Raw genomic sequence first — 22,224 nt, forward strand, 5'->3', positions numbered from 1 at the left:
AAAATAAGGAAAAATGAAGCCTCTTTGGATAAAATTACTTGTCCCATACAAGAAACCAGAAAAATTTTGATATATAACATGCTTATGTATCATTGGGTAAAAACAAACTAACAGAAACAGTGGCCAAATTATATTGTAAGGCATTGTACAAAGTCAGATAAAATGGAAAGAGGCAAACAATATTTTTAAAAGCTTCAATTTCATTTTTAACTTAAAAATACTGTCAAAATAACAATAACCACTTTTCACTTATCAGATTAAAAATAATGAAAATGAATCAGCTAAATCTCTTTGTGGCAATGTGGAAAATAAAGATTGCGGGAGAACAAAATGAGCAAAAGTTATGGGCTGCTGTGTGTTCTATAGTGTGGGGCATGCAGATTCCAGATGCCTTCTCAGTGCTAACCCTAGCTACCCTCTAGGGCACTTTTGTAGGGGTGTTAACAAAGGCACCTTATACTCAGTTCTCACTACTTTCCCACCCTGAAGTCTGGCCTTTAGCAGGTATACACTTCTGTCCACAAAGTTGTGTTCACAGGAAATGCAACTTTAGTTTTCTATACTCTATTTCACATTTCAAGTTCTTCACTTCAGTTCAGAGTTTTCTCCCCTTTATCTCAGGTTTGCATTTGATTCTAAAACATCTTAGTCAATTTCAGTCCTTGCTGACATTTGCTGACATGTCCATTCCCTCCTTTGGGCATCAATAAGTGGTTCATGCACGTTGCAGCTGTGCTTTTTCCGTGCTTTCCCCTTTTTTTTTTTTTTTTTAAAGATTTTATTCATTTATTTGAAAGACAGAAATTACAAGCAGGCAGAGAGAGAGAGGAGGAAGCAAGCTCCCTGCTGAGCAGAGAGCCAGTCCCAGGACCCTGGGATCATGACCTGAGCCGAAGGCAGAGGCCCCAACCCACTGAGCCACCCGGGCGCCCCCGTGCTTTCCCATTTTTGTCTTGAGTTCTAACTCTCCTAGGATCCTACTTGGGGGTCGGGGAGCAGGGGCCGTAGATCCCATTTGCAATCAAATCACACAAAGTTATTTGTATATTCTTTTGCACCTTTCTCTTTGGGTTTGACAGCTTTGAGTCTGGTTGTATCAGGTTCTCTTCCTTTACCCCTCTACTTTATCACTCTACTGGCAATAATGCTTGCTCTGATACAGGAGGTTATATTTCTATCTGTGGAGTCCCTTCAGGGCTCAGATCTGAATTTTGGAACTCATGAGCCTTTCCTCTGCTCTAAATTTCTTTCCTGAGGCAATGAATGACAAATGACCCTCTAGGTATTGGGGAATGCTTAGGGGCAAAAATCGATAATATTTAACAATATCTGCTGACAGCTGTTCTCACTTGTAACTGATGCCATCTGCAAAAGATAAACAAGGACAGAAATGTGTGATGGCACAAGGATGGGTTGTAGGAGCAGTTTGGGGAGACAGGCTGGGCAGAAAAAAAAACCCTAGTAGAGTGGTATCTGAGCTGCTGCTGCTGCTGCTGCTGCTTCTTTTTTTTTTTTTTTTTTTTAATTAACGTATAATGTATTATTAGCCCCAGGGGTACAAGTCTGTAAGCTGAGCTTCTTTTGAAGAATGTGATGAATAGTGATAGGAAGAAGAAGGGAAGAAAATTTATGGAATTACTGATGTGTACATTCTGAGACAGAGAATGGCTCGAGACAGGCTGAACACATAAGCAGGGACCAGGTGATGAATGTGATGATTAAGCACTCACACTTTATGCTGTAGATCACGAGATGCCAATAGACATTTTAATTAGGAGAATAACATTATTTTTTTGCATTTGAAAAGATCAGTTGAGTGGCAATGTATTGTATGAATTCGATGGGAACAAACCAGATTTAAGCAGACAAATTCATAGGCTCTTTCCATAGTTCAGACAATGGCTTATCAATGATGGAAGTTAAAAAGACAACCTTGAGAAATACTTAGGTGGTGTCTTGTGAGAAATTAGATGTGAAGGGTGAGGAGAAGAAAGAAATGAGTTATAGCTTTTATTTTTTTGACTTTGTGCTCTTGAAGCACAACAAACCAAAAGAAGGAGAAAGAGTAGAAAGAGAAGAGAAGGGCTCTGGGGGGCACTGAACAGTGAAATTGGAACAGAAATTAGTTTATTCTGAACCTGGAACTATCAAATGTTAAGGTTGTCAGAAATTCCATATTTTCTCTCTTTTGCCATTATTCACTTCTTTTAAAAATTGAATTTATGTGGAATAAGATAAGAAAAAGAAGAATTAATATTTTTGAGACAAAATGTTGATATTGAGGGAATGCTCACTTCTTACAGTTTTAAAGTACCAACTTAAAAATATATTTAGTTGCTTGATTTTTCTCCCAGCCTAAATTAATACACTTAAAAACACTTAAAAACATAAAAAGCTGTATATGAGCTGATCAAATCTAAAGAAGCTAAAAATTATGCCATACAAAAAATAATCCACCTGTTTCAATGAATTCACAGCTGTAAAACATTTTACTGACATTGGCCCACATCATAAAACAGTTTTCTGCTTACTTCTGATTTTAGAATGTGCATCATCTGGCCTCCTTATAAATTCTATGCTCTTTTTATGTTTCTACTATTAATTAGTGCTGATTTTCCTTTATTTAAACTCCCAAATTGTGAACACAGAAATAGTCTGAGGGTTTTAAGTGCTCCAAAGTATAATCAGTAGACTTAAAAAAAAAATCAAGATGGAAATCATAGTCCTACTTGCTTTTACTCAACCCGACTAAAAATGGACAGTGAGGTTCTGTGGTCTGAACTACTATCTGACTGAAATTAACGACAGTATTATCACCAAAGTTAGTTGAGAGATACTTCTGTGCAGCCATGGCTAGAATCAGGTGCATGGAACTAAGAGATCTGGAAGGTAAATATATGTTCAGTAATATTAGGTAATACCGGGGAATTCTGACCCACTTTTAAGAATAAGAAATAAGATTGTGAACACAAATTTAGGCTCTACAGTTAGTTTTCCACTCAAATGAGAATGAAATCAAAACAAATTATAAATTTTGAAATGCATACAGATGTCTCAAACATCATATACTTCTGAAAAATAATGTTCATTAAATTACAAACATTTAAATATTTGATTTATAAGAATTTATATTACATATCTGAATGTTGATTTATAACAAAGTAATCTTGTACATTTTGTTAATAGTTGTAGAATTTAGGGAAACAGCTTTCAATTTATTTCATGTATATGAGATATAAGATTTCAGTACCTTCTACATTTTCTCATGAAGTGGAATCTTAGATACTTTTTGAGGTGACCACATTCATTAACCAGTTGGTCACACTGTTAATGTTTTCTAGAAAAATCTCATTCCTCTTCATTAACTGGATTATTAAAAAATCTAAGAGATTACTCAGCTGTAAAAAGGATGAGATTTTGCCATTTGTGATAAATGGATGGACCTAGAGGGTTTAAGTGAAATAAATCAGACAGACAAATACCAAATACCATAGGATTTCATTTATATCTGGAATCTGAAAAACAAATGAGTTAAATAAAAAGGAGAATCAGATTTACAAATACAGAGAACAAACGTGGGGAGGGGTAGGGGAATGGGCAAAAATGGGTTAAGCGGAGTGGGAGGTACAGGCCCCCAGTTATGGAAAGAGTAAGTCACGGGGATGAAAGGTACTGCATTGGGAATATAGTCAATGGTGTTATAATAGCTTTGTGTGGTGACAGATGGTAACTATGCTTATGGTGAGCATAGTATTATATAGAGAGTTGTTGAAGCACCATGTTGTACACCTGAAACTAATGTAACATTGTGAGTCAACTATACTACAACAGCAACAAAAATTGTCACAATGGCCATCCCAGATTCATGAGGAAGGGAAAAAGACTCCACAAGTTGATGAGCAGAGCAAGGTCACATTGCAGAAGAGCACATAGCACAGGAGATTACAGTTGTGGCCATCTTTGGAAAATCCAATATGCAATATACCTTTCTTACAACATATTACAACCAGTTCTTGTATTTTTTAAGCCATACTTTATTCTTCACAATTTCTGAAAGTAAAAATATGTGCACATAAATATAATAAAAATGTTCTAAGAATCCAAGAAGCCGTTCATTTCTTTTCCTCTAAATATGCTTCTTAACGAATAAAATAAAAAACCTTAATGGGTACTTTGCTAAATCAGAATAATTTGTAATTATTCTATTGCTCAAATTTATTACTTTTGTTTCGTATTCCATTAATTTATACCCGAGTTTTCTTTTGTTCTTTGGTAAGTTAAAGATAGCAAAATAAGAAGATATTTATATGTGTCCTCGTCAGAAGCTTATAGTTATCACTTGTTTTATTGAAATTTTCCAACGTATTTTTAATATAATTAAAATAATATATTTGAGCAACTTATTTAATACAATTCTACATTCTTGTATAATTGGATTTCTTCTCTCAGTTTTCAAATATACATATTAGAGTCCATAAAATGTTGGATGGCTTAATCAGCTTTTTAATGGATAGATCTTAGTTTCTTAAAATGGTGAAGGTACATATGTGTTTAAAATATTTCAAACCTATATATAGAAGAATGAAACTTGACCGTTCTCTTATACCATACACAAAGATAAACTTGAAATGAATAAAAGACCTCAATGTGAGGCAGGAATCTGTCAAAATCCTAGAGGAGAACATAGGCAGTAACCTCTTCGATACTGGCTACAGAAAATTCTTTCAAGTCATTTCTCCAAAGGCAAAGGAAACAAAAGCAAAAATGAACTTTTGGGACTTCATCATGATAAAAAAAAAAATCTGCACAGCAAAGGAAACAGTAAACAAAACAAAGAGGCAAACCATGGCATGGGAGAAGATATTCGCAAATGACCCTACAGACAAAGGGCTGATAGCCAAGATCTAGAAACAACTCCTCTAACTCAACACACACAAAACAGATAATCATGTCAAAAAATGGGCAGAAGACATGAACAGACACTTCTCCAATGAAGACATATAAATGGCTAACAGGCGCATGGAAAAGTGTTCATCATCATTAGCCATCAGGGAGATTCAAATCAAAACCACATTGAGATACCACCTTACACCAGTTAGAATGGCCAAACTTAACAAGACAAGAAACAACAAGTGTTGGAGAGGATGTGAAGAAAGGGGAACCCTCTTACACTGTTGGTAGGAATGCAAGTTGGTGCAGGCACTTTGGAAAACAGTGTGGAGATTCCTTAAGAAATTAAAAACAGAGCTACTGGGGTGCCTGGGTGGCTCAGTGGGTTGAGCCACTGCCTTTCGCTCAGATCATGATCTCAGGGTCCTGGGATCGAGTCCCGCATCGGGCTCTCTGCTCAGCGGGGAGCCTGCTTCCCTCTCTCTCTCTGCCTGCCTCTCTATCTACTTGTGATCTCTCTCTGTCAAATAAATAAATAAAATCTTAAAAAAACAAAACAAAACAGAGCTACCCTATGACCCTGCAATTGCACTACTGGGTATTTACCCCAAAGATACAGACATAGTGAACAGAAGGGCCATCTGTACCCCAATGTTCATAGCAGCATTGGCCACAATTGCTGAACTGTGAAAAGAGCCAAGATGCCCTTCAATAGATGAATGGATAAAGAAGATATGTCCATATATATGATGGAATATTTTGCCTCCATCAGAAAGGATGAATACCCGACTTTTGTATCAACATGGACTGGACTGGAGGAGATTATGCTTGTAACTGTCCCTCAGAACAACACACTGCTTAAAATATAACCTATGAGAGATTATATTAGTTACCAAGCATGCTTAGATACAGCCTTAAGAAAAACATGTACTGGCAATAGGTCTCTGGGGGAGAGGATGATGTCCTTGAAGCCAAGCAGCTGGGAACATCTGGCCTGCTCAGGGCAGAATGATGTCTGCTTCATTTTCCCATTATCTCCCCTTCTCTGGAGAGCATCAGCAGTTAGTCAGATAATCCTTTCATTTGAGCTTGCTCACTATAGGTCATGTACTATGAAACCAGGCATATTTTGCCTTTCTTCTTATGTATCTACAAGACTCATGGTCAATGTGTAATGTACTGTGACTTCTTTGTTGGTTATTACTCACTTTCTAATAAATATGAGACTGAGGAGGTGTTCGGTGTGACAGTCTTTTCTCCTGTTGTCCCCTGCTCCCAATCTCTTGCAGGTGACTTGTTTGTGCTTCATTCTTCTTCCCTGCACTGTCAAGAGGTGGCAGTGCTGAATGAAATAAGTTAAGCAGAGAGAGTCAATTATGATATGGTTTCACTTACTTGTGGAACATAAGGATTAACACAGAGGATATTGGGTGAAGGAGAGGAGAAGTGAGTTGGGGGAAATCAGAGAGGGAGATGAACCATGAGAGACTGTGGACTCTGAGAAACAAACTGAGGGTTTTGGAGGGGAGAAGGGTGGATGTTTGGGAAGGCCTGGTGGTGGGTATTAAGGACAGCACGTATTGCATGGAGCACTGGGTGTGGTACATGAACAATGAATCTTGGAACACTGAAAAAATAAAATTAAATTAAAAAGAAATTTCAAGCCAAGATTAAAAGAAAGCATATGTATTGCATACTGCCTATATATGGCAATATTAATTTATTCAGCTATGGGTATATTTAGGGAATATTAATTTACTCAGCAACTTAAAAATATTGTAGATACACCTTTTTATTTCTCTGAAGGCACATATTCTTTGTACAGATGAATTCATTCAAAAGAAGTTGTAGTCCTTAGCTCTCACCTTTCATTGTGACATAAGACAATGTTGTTTTTGAGCAGGTTATAACCATCCCATGCTTGTGTTGTATAAAGTCATATACTGATAGTTTCTATATGGCAAAAACATGTTAAAATAGCTGCAAATACTTTCTATTAAAACAAGTATGTACCCCACGGAGAGGGCGTCGGGCGCATCGGGAACACGTGCATTCCTCTGGTGAAGGAGGGGCAACGGAGAGAGTAGAAATGCAAAGTTGTTCATCTTGAAAGCTCTTTCTTGGGGTGCCGGGGCGGCTCACTTGTGCAGCCTGTGGGACCAAGCGGCCCTGGGCGTCTCGCTCAGCAGGGACTCTGCCCCCATCTCGCACATGCGCTCGCTCTTCCTCTCTCCAACGAATAAATAAGAAAGATCTTTAAAAAAAAAAAAAAAAAAAAAAAAAAAAAAAAAAAACCAAGTATGTACAATTATCTATAACAGATCAGTGTTGGCCATGTCGTATTTCACATGGTGGTGGGTGGGTAAATGCATATCATTTGAATATTCCTCTTGCCTATTTGACAAGATGTTGACCTAGTTCATTATTATTTGATTTACATACATTCCAAGTAAACATAAATTTCTCATGCTCTCTGAAATCTTTGTGACCTTTAAGGGGTGTCAAAATATTTTGGTCTGAGAATTCATCAAGTTTGAGTAAGAAGTTTCTTATTGAAAATAGTTTGGAACAAAATGATGTTATGCAGGTATTAGTCTTGGAATAGGCTAGCTAGGCTCTCAAAACATTTTGATTATTGGATTAAAAATATATCCATTTGAGAAGCATTAATTATGTCGATTGTTCTACATGATTTTCTGTAAAAATTATTGGGAGTGTGATTTCTGAAGGAAACAAACTGTCTTTCAATAACGGAGCAGAATAGAATTGTGGTTCATTGTAACAAGCCGTCATAAAAGAGCACAGTGCATATCAAGTTAACGCATTCACCAAATGAAGCTGCTACTGACCTTCAGGGCTGCCTTATTTTTGCACAAATTGCGCATCTTGAAATTGCTATGTTTTACTGAACTATATATGATTGTGTAATCAGATTACTTTTATTCCGAATACATTGCATTATTGACGAATATGTGTGCATTTTGGACTTTTGTTTCCCAAGGCCATTTTGCTGTGTTAGTGTGACATTGCATGCCATTTCATCTAGTGCCACCAGAGTCATTAAGGCCAATGTGTCACATCTGCTAAGATGTGGTCCAATATATGAATATGAATAAAATGTGAATATTCACACACAGAAATACCTGCTGTTTAATTACTCTCTTAAATTTATGCCCTAAAAATACAAACATTCTGATAAATTCTCTTTCACCCAATTCTTATTAAAAACTGTGGTGCATTTATAACTGCACGTATTGCATTATCATGTATATTTCACTTGCATTCAATTCCTGCTCTAAGGATTCCTTAATTCCTGGCTCAAAGTATTCCTTAATCTCCTGATGGTTTATTGATTCATTCAAAAAGAATCTTTAGATATCTCTGTTGTTGTTCTTAAACAGCTTTATGGTGGGGTAATTTATATGCAAAAAACTGTACATATTTAATCAAGTTTAAATGTTGATGAATTTTGGAGATAAGCATATGCTCATGAAACCACAATCAAGGCAACAAAAGTATCTATCCCCCCAAAAGTTTTGTCCTGTCTTCCTTTTCAAAAAACACTTAACATGAGATCTACCCTCTTAACCAATTTTCATTTTTAAAGATTTTATTTATTTGAGAGAGAGAAAAAACAAGCAGGGCGAGGGACAGGGAGAAGCAGGCTCCTAGCAGAGTGGGGAGCCCAACAAAGGGCTCCATTTGGGCCCCAGCATCATGATGCAAGCCAAAGGCAGATACCCAACCAACTGAGCCACCAGGTGCCTCTGATTTTTAATAGGTATGGAGGAGTTTCAGTTATGCAAGATGAAAAAGTTCTAGAGCTCTGCAGTGCTACACAATTAATAATTCAGTTACAATTAATAATTCAGTATTGTACACTTCAAGTTTTATTAAGAGGGTAGATTTCACCTTAAGTGTTCTTAACATACACACACACATCTTACTCCCTGTGTTTGGGTGATTTCAGATATAGGATTTTGGCCTTTATTCCCCAGTGATGCTGGAGTTAGAAGTGCTACATTAGATTATTCTCACATTTATTCCTTCCTATTTATGAGTTCAGTTTCTTCCCAACTCTATTCTTGATGTCATCTATATATTAACATGGCAACAAACTCAGATTTGCTCTATCAACTGAATATCACGTTTTAGTTATTGTTCATGTAATATTCATTATATTCATTTACTTAGTGCCCCTTTTATTTTTTTCCCCCCACTTGGAGCCTTTCATAAGTAAAGTGCTCAGTTAATTTTCTTTCAAAACTTCTTTGGTATTAATAATTATCCCCTTGTAATATTGGTTTTGTTTTTACTACTTCTCTTCTCTCTTGTCCTATATTTAACATTTATGTCACTAATACAAAATACCACAGAAAAGCTAGTTTCTGAACAACAGAAATTTATTTCTGCCAGTTCTGGGCTGGGAATTTCAAGATCAAGGTGCCAGCCTGATTGGATGAGGACCCTTTTCCTGGTTTATAGAAACTTCTCCTGTGTCCTCCTGTGAAAGGAACCTTTTTCATAAGGGCTCTAATCCCATTAATGAGGGCTCTGCCCTTGTGACTTATGCATCTCTCAAAGGTCCCACCTCTTAATAGCATCATTTTTGGAGGTTGAGATTTCAAAATAAAAATTTTAATGAGAACAAACATTCAGATCATAGCAATATATAAAGAAATTAAATTGTTATTGTGCTCAATTTAAATCATTAAAATTTTTCATTGGCTACAAATTTTGTAGACCCAAGTTTAACTTTTCAAACAACTTCTTCACTGCATTGACTTTTTTACATAGCAAATCATGTTTTTATTAATAATTCATTATGTTATAATGGGGTCTAAAGAAAAACATTAAAATACTGAAGAAAGAAGTTGCTCTGTAAAATGTCTGAATGTCTTTTAAAAATAAATTTAAGTATAAAAATTTGAGTAATGAGGCAAAACAGATAGTTCTCAGGAATTAAAACATTAATTTCCAATTAAAATATTACTTTCTCTGTGAAAATCTCCTGGATTCCAACTATAAATTGGCTTACTAAGTTACTTTCTCTTCTTCCTCTTCATGTTATCTTTCTTTGTAACACAGTTTATTTCTTCTATGTGTCACAATTTGTGATAGTATCCTTAATTTTGTTTTATGCCTATAATATCTTCTTACCCATTAGATTCTAAATGGACAGAGTGGGCCCATATTTGAGTCACCTATGAACTGGCAGCATCTTGCACTATAGTTGAGTAACTGAATTAGTCTATTAAGCAGCCACTACTGCCTGGCCAGGTGCTAATAGAGCATGAAAAAAATAATTGTGGTAGTACCTGTCATCAAGGAGCCCAAAACCTAGCAAGAAGAAAGGTATGTTAAAAAAGCTCCCAACAACACTAGATTGAGAATATGCTTATAATTCACACTTGAATGTAGGCTAAATTAGTAGAAAGGAAGGTCATCTTCACACTAGAAAGTCAGGAAGGATTTGTGAATAGAAGTTCTTCAGCTAAGATTCGAAGAATGAGTTCACATGGACTAGAAGGGAGAAAATGATATGCAAAATGGAACAAAATATAATAAATAGAACTTGCAAAGAGGAAGAAAACAGGAGAGAACTTAACACTTTATTTATTTATTTGTCAGAGAGAGAGAGCAAATAAGAGGGCACAAGCAGAGGAAGCAGCAGGAAGAGGAGGAAGCAGAATTCCCACGGAGCAGGGAGCACAATGCAGGTCTCAATCCCAGAACCCTGAAATCATGACCTGAGTCAAAGGCAGACATTTAACCGACTGAGCTACCCAGGTATCCTGAGAACTTTAAAGATGTTGTTGCGTTGCCTTTGACCTCCATTGCCTTTGATATAATTTATTACTTTTTTTTTTTCCTATGGCTACTTTCAAATTTTTCCTGTACATTTTGGTTTCTAGCAGTTTAAATGTGATGTGCCTATGTATAGTTTTCTTCATGTTTATATTGCTTTGAGTTTGCCGAGCTAATTGTAACTATATGTTTGCAACCATTGGTTGAAATTCTGACCCATTATTTCTCCAGATATTTTCTTCTGTCTCCGTCTCTCTGGTATTCCAAGTATTTGTAAGCTAGGCTGCTTCTTTGAGTCCTTTTTTATTTCTCTGGTTTAGATTAGACCATTTCAGTGGATGTATCATCAGGCTCCCGGGCATTTTCTTTTGCCATCTGCATTTTGCTACTAAGTCTATCCAGTTATATTTACAAAAGGCAAGATGTGGAAGCAACCTAAGTGTCCATCAATAGATGAATGGATAAAGAAGATGTGGTATATATATACACAATGGAATTTTACTCAGCCGTAAAAAAGAATGAGATCTTGCTATTTGTAACAACCTGGATGGGATTAGAAGGTGTTAAAGCTAAGTGAAATAAGTCAGAGAAAGATAAATATTATATGACTTCACTTACATGTGTATTCTAAAAACCAATACAAATGAGCAAACAAATAAACACAAAAAAGTAGAAACAGAACCATAAATATAGAGAGCAAAGTGGTGGTTGCCAGAGGGGAGAGGGTGAGGGGATGGACAAAATGGGTGAAGGGAAGTGGGAAGTACAGACTTCCAATTACGGAATGAATAAGTCACGAGGGTGAAAGGCACAGCATAGGGCACCAGAAAGCATCTTCTTTTCCTAATTGTGATGAAAATGCCAGGTTTGTATGTGTGGTAGAATGCTCCTCCCCCCTCATATCTTTCCTTGGGTAGGACAGTCACCTACCCACTCCTCTGGGGTTTTGGCTTATCCTGGAAAACCAATGAGATTAGAAGGGGGGAGGACAGTGTAGTGGAAGGTAGAGAAAACAGATACTCTTCACATAACTAACTGAAGTTGGGCTATAAGAGGTGGTGCATTAGCAAAAATTGTCTTGTGGTTTTCTCCACAAGAGAAAAGGTCTGTGGAGAACTTCCTTTCCACTGTGGAAACTGTGGAGGTCCTTCCTTTCCAACCATTGTAGAATCTGAAGACTCTTCTCTTCTCTTCAGCTTCTCTGTGGAAGACCAACCTGTGACTGATATTCTAGGAGAGTGATTCAGAGACAAGAGTATTTCTCAGGCTCTCAACTGTATGGTGGTGCGTGCAGAACATAAGAACTGGTTACTGAGGTGCTTAGTTAAGAAAAGACACCAAGGACCATATATTTAGGCTCAGAGAACCCAACAACAATTGTCTTTTTAGCTTTGTGCAAAGAGTGTTGGAAGATACTAAACTGACACAATCACTCCTGCTGTGCCTCATCAGGATGAGAAGATGGGGGAAGGGGATGAAATCAAATTTTGGGCAAGTACAGTAAATGGAAACTGTGGCATCCTCCACCCCCACTGAGGAGTATAGAGTGGTGCCAAGGGCCTTAAGAGAAATGCTTTTTCAAATTTGGGGTACCACAATAAATAGGCACTAGAATTTTGTTTCTGGGGTGGATTTCTGTTTCATTAATGGTTTACCTTACCTGCTTTGCTGCCATCAGAAAAGAGAAGAATACTGGAAGGAGATGGTATGGGTAAGGAATAGTGGGTAGAATGGACATCAGGATCACTATTCCCTTTCAAGTCCTTGGTTCCCTAGAGGAATTAAAGGTGAATTTTGCAGGTACCAGCAAAGCCAGGAATTGGTATAAAAATGAGATAGTTTGAAGAGCTTATTGAAAGTCATGGCAGAAAAAGTCAATTGATTTATGATAACCAATCGTGTAGGAAGATAGGTTTGGAAAAATGAAATTTATGACATTACTAGAAAAATAAAACTGTTTTATGTTTATACCTACATAAATTTAGGTTCCTAACTAAATCAGTTAATATCAGTTCACCAATTTTCATCTAAAGTTTCATCTAATTCTTCTAATTAGTCAAAACTATAGTAGAACCAAAATAATAATCAATGGTATTATCCAGAAGTTCTTTTCTTGAGACTAGAGAAATGTCCTATCTTTCTGTAGGTGAGGACGGAAAGAGGATAAAAAGCAGAAGGAAGGGACCGTGACTGGAATAGCCTATGTATTACATTCTATTGCTGTGTAACAAATTATCCCCAGTTTTAACAGTTTGAAAATGAAAATGTCTATTTTCTCAGTTTCTGAGGAATCTGGGAACAGATTTACTGAGTAGTTCTGGCTCCAGGTCTCTCAAGAGGTTGTTGTCAAGCTGTTGGCCAGAGTCACAGTCATCTCAAGGCTTAACTGGGGCTGGTGAATTGGCTTCAAAGTTTACTCGCAGTGGTTGCCAGGCCTCTATTCCTTACTAGCTGATGGCTGAAAACTAGTTTCTTACACCTGGGCCCCTGTCTATGGCTGCTCACGGTATGGCAATTTGCTTTCCCCAGAGTGAGACCTCCAAAATAGAAAGAGGAGATGCCCATGATGGAAACCACAATCTCTTAAAAGCTAGACATAAAAGTGATGTGCTGCCATTTTTGCTCTGTGTTCTTGGTTACATAGGCCCACTCTGGTTCAGTGTGGACCCGATACTCAAGAATGTAAATACCAGGAGGCAGGGATCCTAGAGGCTGGCTGTCACAATCAAAGTTTTAGTGACTCTCTAAACTCAGGCAGGGGGGCGCCTGGGTGGCTCAGTGGGTTAAAGCCTCTGCCTTCAGCTCAGGTCATGATCCCAGGGTCCTGGGATCGAGCCCCACGTTGGGCTCTCTGCTCCACAGAGAGCCTGCTTCCTCCTCTCTCTCTGCCTGCCTCTCTGCCTAGTTGTGATTTGTTTGTCAAATTAATAAAAATATTTAAAAAAAATAAACTCAGGCAGGAGTGGGGAAATATTTCTCGTTGCCACGTGGATGTTGAGTCTCCCTTTGGTAAACCTTAAAACTAGATAATATAAAAGATTTATCTAGAGGGAGTATCATAGGAATTGTATAATGAAAAGGAATGGGTGTTTGATTGTAGATACCGAACCTGGTATCACAGAATCCAACCACTGTCTATTCTGACCTATAGAAGAGCTGGGTATTTCTGGAGAAATTGGCAACTCTTCTCAGGAAGCTCATATGCCGTGTACAGCACACATCAATTTCCTGTTAGTCACAAATGGAGGAGCAAGTGGTACTGAAGAGGGAAGAGAAGACTGGCTGAGGACAAAGCAAAAGGCTGACACCTTGCAATCTTCCCCCACCCCCACTCCTGGGTGGGACAATCGTGACATTCTTTAAGAATATCCCACTATCTTAAAGTTAATAGCTTGCTAAAAGGGAAAAACAACCTTGCTGCAGGCAAGGCCTCTGGTATCTGGTACCTTGTAGATTCTCTTTAGCATATGAAAGTTCTATTGAAATCTCCCTTTCCCCTACCTTCCCCCAACTCCATCGTACAGAACCTACCACCCCTCACAACCCTGGGGCAGCATCTCTTCCTGCCTATGGGTCCAGTCCCCATGCTTTAATAAATCACCTTTTTGCACCAGAGACATCTTAAGAATCCCTTGCCCCACCGAACCCCACCTATATTCTAGAACTTCATCAGTACTACTGTTAACTGCCATCTTTAGAGACTCCTCAAGAAGGCGGCATGTGAAGAGTGTTCTTCCTTTTTACCTCGTAGGGGTTGAATTGTTTCCATCAAAAAAATATATGTTGAAGCCCTTACCCCCTTGTTGGTGAGTGTGACATTATTTAGATACAGGGTCTTTACAGGTATGACAAGTTAAAGTGAGATCCTGGGGGTAGGCCCATTCCCACATGACTGGTGTTTCTATAAGAATAGGAAAATGCCATCTAGAGACAGAAACATATGAGGGGAGGACGTTTTGTAAGGAGAGACAGAGATTATAGTGTAACTACAAATTAAGGAACTGAATAATTGCTGGCAAACTGCCAGAAGGGAGGAGGCAGCAGGAAGGATTCTTCTCTTCAGAGGAATTGTGGTCTTGCTGACCCTTGGATTTCAGTTTCTAGCCTCTAGAACTATGAACAATAAATTTCTGTTGTTTTAGACACCCTGATTGTGGTACTGAGTTATAACAGCTCCGAGAAATTGATGAAAACCTTACTTTGGACTGTAAGGACCTATTTAGCCAGAGTGCTTCCACCCCCTTAAACAATAACTTTGTTGTTTAAAACTTAAACTGTCCCTGCCCCCCTTCCCCCAGGGGACTTACTTAAAAACACGTCCTGGAAACCAGTGCCAGGTAACAAAGCCCAAATACAAGGGTGGGTCAGGCCAGGGGGAGACATCCTATGGGGGGGGGGGGCGCATACTGTCTCCCCAGTTACCAAGGAGTATGGGCCCTGACATTTAAGGCACCTTTTGGGCTCCAATTCTGACCAAGGTGATAGCTGGTTCAAATGTCTACTAGGGTAAACTGTAATTCAATTGGTCACTTATGTGTGACCTAACATGACTGTGCAGCTTTCTCTGTGTGTTACAATTTCATTGGCCAGCCCAACCACATGGTCTTTGCCCTTAAAAGCTAGTCTGTGAAGCAGAGAGAGGTTGCCCTCTATGTAAGAGGCATGGCCCCGAATGTTCGGTTTGATTCTTGATGCTTGGAGCAAAATAAAGCTTTGCATGACCTTTGCTTTGTATCAGTCTTGCTCCTTTAATCACGGACCCATTATTGGGGACCTAACAGGACCAACGCACTTACCTAAAATGCTTTGTGCTTTGTCCCAAAGCAGTGAATCTAAGAGAAAAAGGTTAGATGAAAATGGAGAAAAGATAGAGTTTGTAAGCCTAACAATCCACTTGGAGATACGTGAGAAGAGGTCATCAGTATCAAAGAAACAGGTTCAGAATTTGGCTCATCTGGGCAAAACTGTAATTTTCTTAATTTCACTAAACCTTATATTTTGCACTGGTAAAACTATTCCTGCTGATCTAATGACAGAAAAAATCCTAGAGTATCCAGTGGAAATAGGAAGCATGCTCCCTGTGGTTTCCCACTTCCCTCTGCCTTTCACTCCACCTGAGCCTAGCCCCAGGAGGCCCAGTCCCTTCCACCTAGCTGGCTCACTTGCTCACCCTACAGGGGCCGAGCCTTCCAGGCTTCCTTGGAGTCAGGGGTCTTTTCCAGCGTTATCACCATTGTGTGCTCTGTTTTGTCTCCAAGCTTTGTCCTTGTTATGTAAAAGAAGCTCTCTTTGGAATTTAGAAAATCTCTTTCTCTCTCAACAAAGGCTGGATTTCCACAGCAAAATCCCACTAGGAAATTAACAAGCCACGTTGGAAATTCAAAGCTGAGTAGTATTGAATGCCCTTTCAGAGATTTTTCTCCTTTGAACGTGCTATGCATGTTACTTGTGATTTACCCACTCTGAGAAAGGCTTCCATTTCATTTCTCCTTTTCTACAACACGCTATACTCCATGGATCTGCCTGTACTGTCTGAAAAACAGTTAAGTGGGGGGGAAAGTGTTGTAGGAAAGAACAGTAGGGTTCAAAGCCATTGGCCAAGAAAGAATTCTTGAGACATCTTTGGGACAAAAAGGTGGTTTTATTAAAGTACGGGGAGAGGACCTGAGAGCAGAAAGAGCTGCACTGGGGTCCCGAGGATTGGCCCATTGTATACTGTCAAGTTGGGAGGGGATTGGGGATGGTGGAAGTCTCTAACGAATTTTGGAAGCAAAGTTTCCAGGACCTTGAGGAGGCTAGTTGTTGTTGGGGAAAATGTCATTTATTACCCATCTTATAAAACCTTAGTCCTGAGACCCTTAAGATGTATATTGGTGGGTCATATGCTTGGGGGATGATTGCCAACACGTATCTTGAGGGATTTAGAAATAAAGGAAATTTCTGAAGGAAGTTTTGTATGTTAAAGTAGACTTATAGGATCCTGGTTGTGGGGAAGAGGGCAGTTAGGCTAGGATTGCCTTTTGCCCTTAGCAAAGTATTAACATAGAGGCAGCTGAGTGCCTAGGTGAAAGTCACTCTGCCTGTTTCAAGGACTTGTCAGTAGGCTCTAGGTAGTAAGGAAATTTAATGATTTTTCTTTTGCCTTTGTTTCCTACATCAAGAAGTGCATCTTTTCTTTAGCAAAATGATAGCTGTGATCTAAGTCCAAGCTAAAAACGCCATCCTCCTTTTAGAAGCTTGAATGCCATGCTAAATTTTTTTTGGGGTGGTGGGGTCTTCTGAAAAACATAAATGTACTTATTATTTTAAAAATATTTTTACTTATTTATTTGACAGAGAGGGGGTGAGAGAGAGAGAGGGAGAGAGGAAGTGCAAGCAGACAGTCACAGGCAGAGGGAAAGGGAGAAGCAGCCTCCTTCACCCAGCAGGGAGCCCCATGTGGGACTGGGTCCCAGGACCCCGGGATCATGACTTGAGCTAAAGGCAGATGCTTAATCAACCAAACCACCCAGGTGATGAAGTTCTAGAACATAGGTGAGGTTCGGTGGGGTGAAGTCCAGAGCTGATAACCAAGAAAGAATTCTTGAGACATCTTTGGTGCAAAATGGTGGTATATTAAAGCACAGGGACAGGACCCGTGGGCAGGAAGAGCTGCTGCCCTAGGGATGTGAGGAGTGGTCTATTATATACTAGTAAGTTGGAGAGGGATTAGGGATGATATAAGTCTCTAAGGAATTTTGGAAGCAAGGTTTCTAGGACCTTGAGGGGCTAGCTATTTCTGGGGAAAAGGTTATTCATTACCTTTTAACCTTCTCGTGAGACCCTTTAGATGTATATCAGTGGGCCATTTGCTTGAGAATGATTCTCGACACTATCTTGGAGGTTTAGAGATAAGGTTTCCTAAAGGAATTGTTAAAGTAGACTTACAGGATCCTGGTTGGGGATAGGGGGTTGGTCAGGCTAGGATTGTCCTTTGCTCTTAGCAAAGCCTTAAGGTGGAGGTCACTCTGCCTGTTTTAAGGGCTTGTCAGTAGGTAAGGAAATTTAATAATTATTCTTTCTGCCTCTGTTTCCCATATCACAGGGACCCAAAACAAAATTTATTTCTCACAGATCTGGAGGCTGGAAGTCTTGAGGTCAGGATGCCAGCATAGACTGGTCCTGATGGGGGCTCCCTTCTGGGTTGTTGGGTTGGGACTTCATATCTCCTCATTTGACAGGGAGAAGCAGCAACCTCTCCAGTGACTCATACAAGGGTACCCATCCCATTCACTAAGGCTCCGCCCTCACGACTTCCTTTAATCCTAAATCCCTACCTCATAATATCATCATATTGGGCAATAGAGTTTCAACATATGCATTTTGGAGGGGTGCAGATATTCAGTCTATAACCCAAGATCTGATTTTTCTCTTCTAGCTCAGTATTGAATTATACTGCTTCTTTATAATGTCAAGTTTCCATAATGGCAAAATTTTTTTTCCCACTTAACAGATTTTTGTAATTTGATTATTAGATTATACAGTGTGTAAATGGAGTGTCTCTTGATCAGATGGAGGCCCTCAAATGTGGGGCAATGATTGGGTAGAAGCTGGTGGCATGGGAGGTGAGAGCATTCACCTGAGACAGAACAAAGGAGATGGAAGCTTATTGAATACACAAGGGAGCAGAAGGCAGGACAGCAGAGCAGAGGCTGTCTGAAACAAGGCAGTGGGTAGGGGCTGTTTTTAAAGGGGGAAGGTGAAGAGTTATGGCGGCATGTGGAATCTTCTCTTTTTTTGGTATCTATGCTTAGTATTAAGTCATTGGTCAGGTAGAGCCTATGGATGTTATAAGGTGGGCCACCCCAGGTGAGGTTCGGTGGGGTGAGGTCCAGAGCCAATGACCAAGAAAGAATTCTTGAGACATCTTTGGTGCAAAATGGTGGTTTATTAAAGCACGGGGACAGGACCCGTGGGCAGAAAGAGCTGCAGCTGCCCCGGGTTGTGAGGGATGGCGGGCTCTGTACCTTGTGGTTGGGGGAAGGTGAGGGAAAGGGAGGTTTCAATGGAGCTTTCATATGCTAAAGAGGGCAGCTTGATCAATGTTGTCTTTTGGCAAGCCATTAACATCAGGATAGTTGGGAGATCCCTGTCTTGCACGATTGTGATCTCTGCAAGTTAACTATTTGTTTCTCATTTATGGCGGTCAGGGGTGCATTAGGAATGTCACACATATTAGTAAGGGGAGCAGGTGGAGGGGGGTGCAAGGTGCCAGCTTTCGCTTTGTCCTCAGTCAGCCTGCTGCTCCCTCATCATATGGACCTTGTGTATTCAGCAGGTGGCCCTTTCTACATTCCATCTCTCAAGCCTGTTTACCTAAAAGTGGCCTATACAGATTGAGACATTTATATAAAATGTTAACATATAATACTTTGAGTTGGGTTTTATTCATTCAATAAATATTTATTGAGGGACGCCTGGGTGGCTCAGTGGATTAAACTGCTGCCTTCGGCTTAGGTCATGATCTCAGAGTCCTGGGATTGAGCCCCGCATCAGGCTCTCTGCTCCGCAGGGAGCCTGCTTCCTCCTCTCTCTGCCTGCCTCTCTGCCTACTTGTGATCTCTCTCTCTCTGTCAAATAAATAAATAAAATCTTTAAAAAAATATTTATTGAGTGTTATCACCTCTGTGCTAGCTCCTGGAGATACAGTGGCGAAGGAGCCAGTTAAGGTCTCTGTTCTCATGGGATTTACACTCTAGTGGGAAAGACAGACAATGAATGAACCAACAGTCATTCATACATTAGTCAGACCAGCAGGGGAAAAACCAGAAATATCCCTGTGTTTTGACAAATGCATACACCTGTGTAACCCAAGCCCTCATAGACGTATGGAACTTTACCCAGTTCCAGAGAGTTCCCTCATGCTTGAAGTGTTCTCTAGAATTTGGCACAACTGGCTCTTTTTGTCATTCAGAACTTAGCTTAAATATTTTTTTCCCTATACTCTCTCCTCCCCTCCAACCATGCTAATTTTTAATCTAACCTTGTTAAATATTCCCTTACTATGCAGCAGGGATGGTATTAAGATTATTAATATGTAACCCATATATTCCCATCAGTATTTTGTAAGAGAATCTCCTCAAATATTTCTAAAATCAAGTTATGTTTTACTTTTCATTGCTGTCCACATTGCTTTCAGACACTCCACTAACCATTTTTATTATCAAATGTTGAAGTAATGCTATTTATTTGGAGCATTCCTTTGAGCCTAATTAGAATTTTGACATTCACTTAATAGATATTGAAGACCACAGAAAATTGCTATAAATTATTAAGGATAGGATTCAAGTGTTCTGTTGTAGGATCCAGGTTAATTTGTTCCTCAGAAAATCAGTTTGCCTTATTTTTTCTCAATCATTATTTTGAAGTAGATAGGTAGTAGAAAATTTCTTTGTAAGAACTTCCATGTATGTGCTGTATAGAAACAAGATGTAAGGTCTATTCAAAGAATTCCTTTCTTCTTTTGTTTTTCTGTCTTTCTTTCCCCTCCCTCCCTCCCTCATTTCCTTCCTTCCTTCCTTCCTTTTCTTCCTTGTTTCCTTCCTTCCTTTTTGGAAGTACAAAGTATTTTACAGGATGATACACTAACATTCATTTCTCTTTCTGTGTTACATATTTGTTTTCACCTTCAGAGATTTCAACCATGTGAGAGATGACTTCTATTAACTACCACCTATCCTTCCCTCTCTCTGCATTTGCTATTTATATAGGCATAATGTTACCTGAATTGGCTACCTTGTCAGAAACAGCTCCAACTGAAGTTCAAATTCTTGGAAAGAAGATTTTGTAGTATGAGCCACAAACAAGATATTTGCAAAATGAGTGACAAATGTTAAGACCAAACATAAATGACAAGTCTCTCTTTACCCCACCCAATACCTGATACACTCATCCAAGATGAGTAACTCAATTAGTGTTGTTTGTAGCCATATAACCTCAGAGAGTATAGAATCTCAAAGTACCCCTAATCCTCCCAAATAGTAGACTAGTGGCTATCTGGCAAGTCAGTATGAAAGACAGACCGAAATGGAAAATGAAGGCTGATGACATTAAAAAAAAAAAAATGGTTAAAATGAACACAGTCGTGCCAAGGGATATTTATTGAAATGGAGAAGCTAGTTGCATACTGTTGGCCAGATAAGAATTGAGATTTTCATAAGGTGCTTTTGTGTATTAGTAATAGCAAGTCTTCTTAAAACAAACCAACCTCTCTCCTGCTTGCAAGGGAATGACTTTGAATTAGTCCGTAGAAGAGATACCTGGTCTACTGCGGTACTAGCAGCAGTTGTTCTGATTTGTCATTCTTGAAGGCAAGACTCTGCTTTTGCCATTTGACATAGGCCTTTGTTTGCATCTCCAGTAGGTAAATAACTGTAACCTATTGAGCTGCTTCTGGAAAGGGTAAGGAGAGATGAGTGCAGCACAGGGAATTAGCTTCTAGCCAGGTTTTTCTGGATCACTGAACATCACCCTATAAACAAACCTTTGACTGTTAAAAGCTTAAAGTCCATTTACACTTTTATTTCATGAATTTTATTTATGTCTTTTTATTTATTCTTTTTCATGGTGGAGATGCATTCTGAATTTGATGTGCTGGTTCCAGAGAGTAGCTTTAAAAATACTATTAAAATAATATGTGTTTGCTTCTTTACCTTTGGGTTTTAGTTTTATAAGGGTTTTTAACAATTTTTTGTTAACATAATTTTATAAGTCTTTGAACATAGTAAGAATGAATATAGTTTGGCAATATTAGTTAAAATTTGCATGTATATGTGAAAAAAGCATTTTGGAATACAAACATATTGGAAGTTCTTAGAAGGAAAGAGAAAAATAGCTATTTTTGCACCACTGTCTCAGTTTAGTATGCAGATATTTGCTCCAGTTCAATGAATATCTAAAATGAAAATTCAACAACAGAATTTACACTGGATAGTATAGATTTATTTTAAAAGTTAGTAAGTCTTGTTTCTGAGGTCTTTCCTTCACAAAATGAATCTTGAGTTCTCATACCTCATAAAGGCACAAATAAATTCAGGGTTCATGAATTAATGAGTTATGTAGGTGTAAAGAATTCAATGAGAATGAATATATCCATGTTCCCATTCTCTTTTATAAGTGTACTCCTTTAGTACTAGGTGTTTTCCATTTAGGAGAGGCAGCAAGAGTATAGAAGTAGGTTGAGATTCAGGATGTAGAATAATCAAAAGCCACTTAAATTTGATGTAAGTGGACTGAAATGGTCCAAATGACAGTTTATCATCTATATGAAACTTTTCTTAGGGAAAAAAATCTCCACCGTAAGGATAAACATTGGCAAAGCTCTCTTATATAAAATAAAGGTAATATAGACACAAGCTTTGCCTTTTTGACAGAATCCATTTCACCTCTAGGAATTGTGTTCTGAAGATAGGAATCATAGGAGCTACTTGTCTGTATGCCTCCAAGAATACTACTTTTATTTCATGTCATTTCGTTATTTCATTTCAT

The 22,224-nt window shown here is 38.7% G+C and overlaps 1 pseudogene; it reads right to left on the reverse strand.

Moving 5' to 3' along the window:
- The window catches only part of LOC123936920, an 87,219-nt pseudogene that overhangs the window by 61,843 nt on the left and 3,152 nt on the right, over positions 1-22,224 (reverse strand).

Source organism: Meles meles, chromosome 2 (genome assembly GCF_922984935.1).
Source record: "Meles meles chromosome 2, mMelMel3.1 paternal haplotype, whole genome shotgun sequence".
Classification (NCBI taxonomy): domain Eukaryota; kingdom Metazoa; phylum Chordata; class Mammalia; order Carnivora; family Mustelidae; genus Meles; species Meles meles.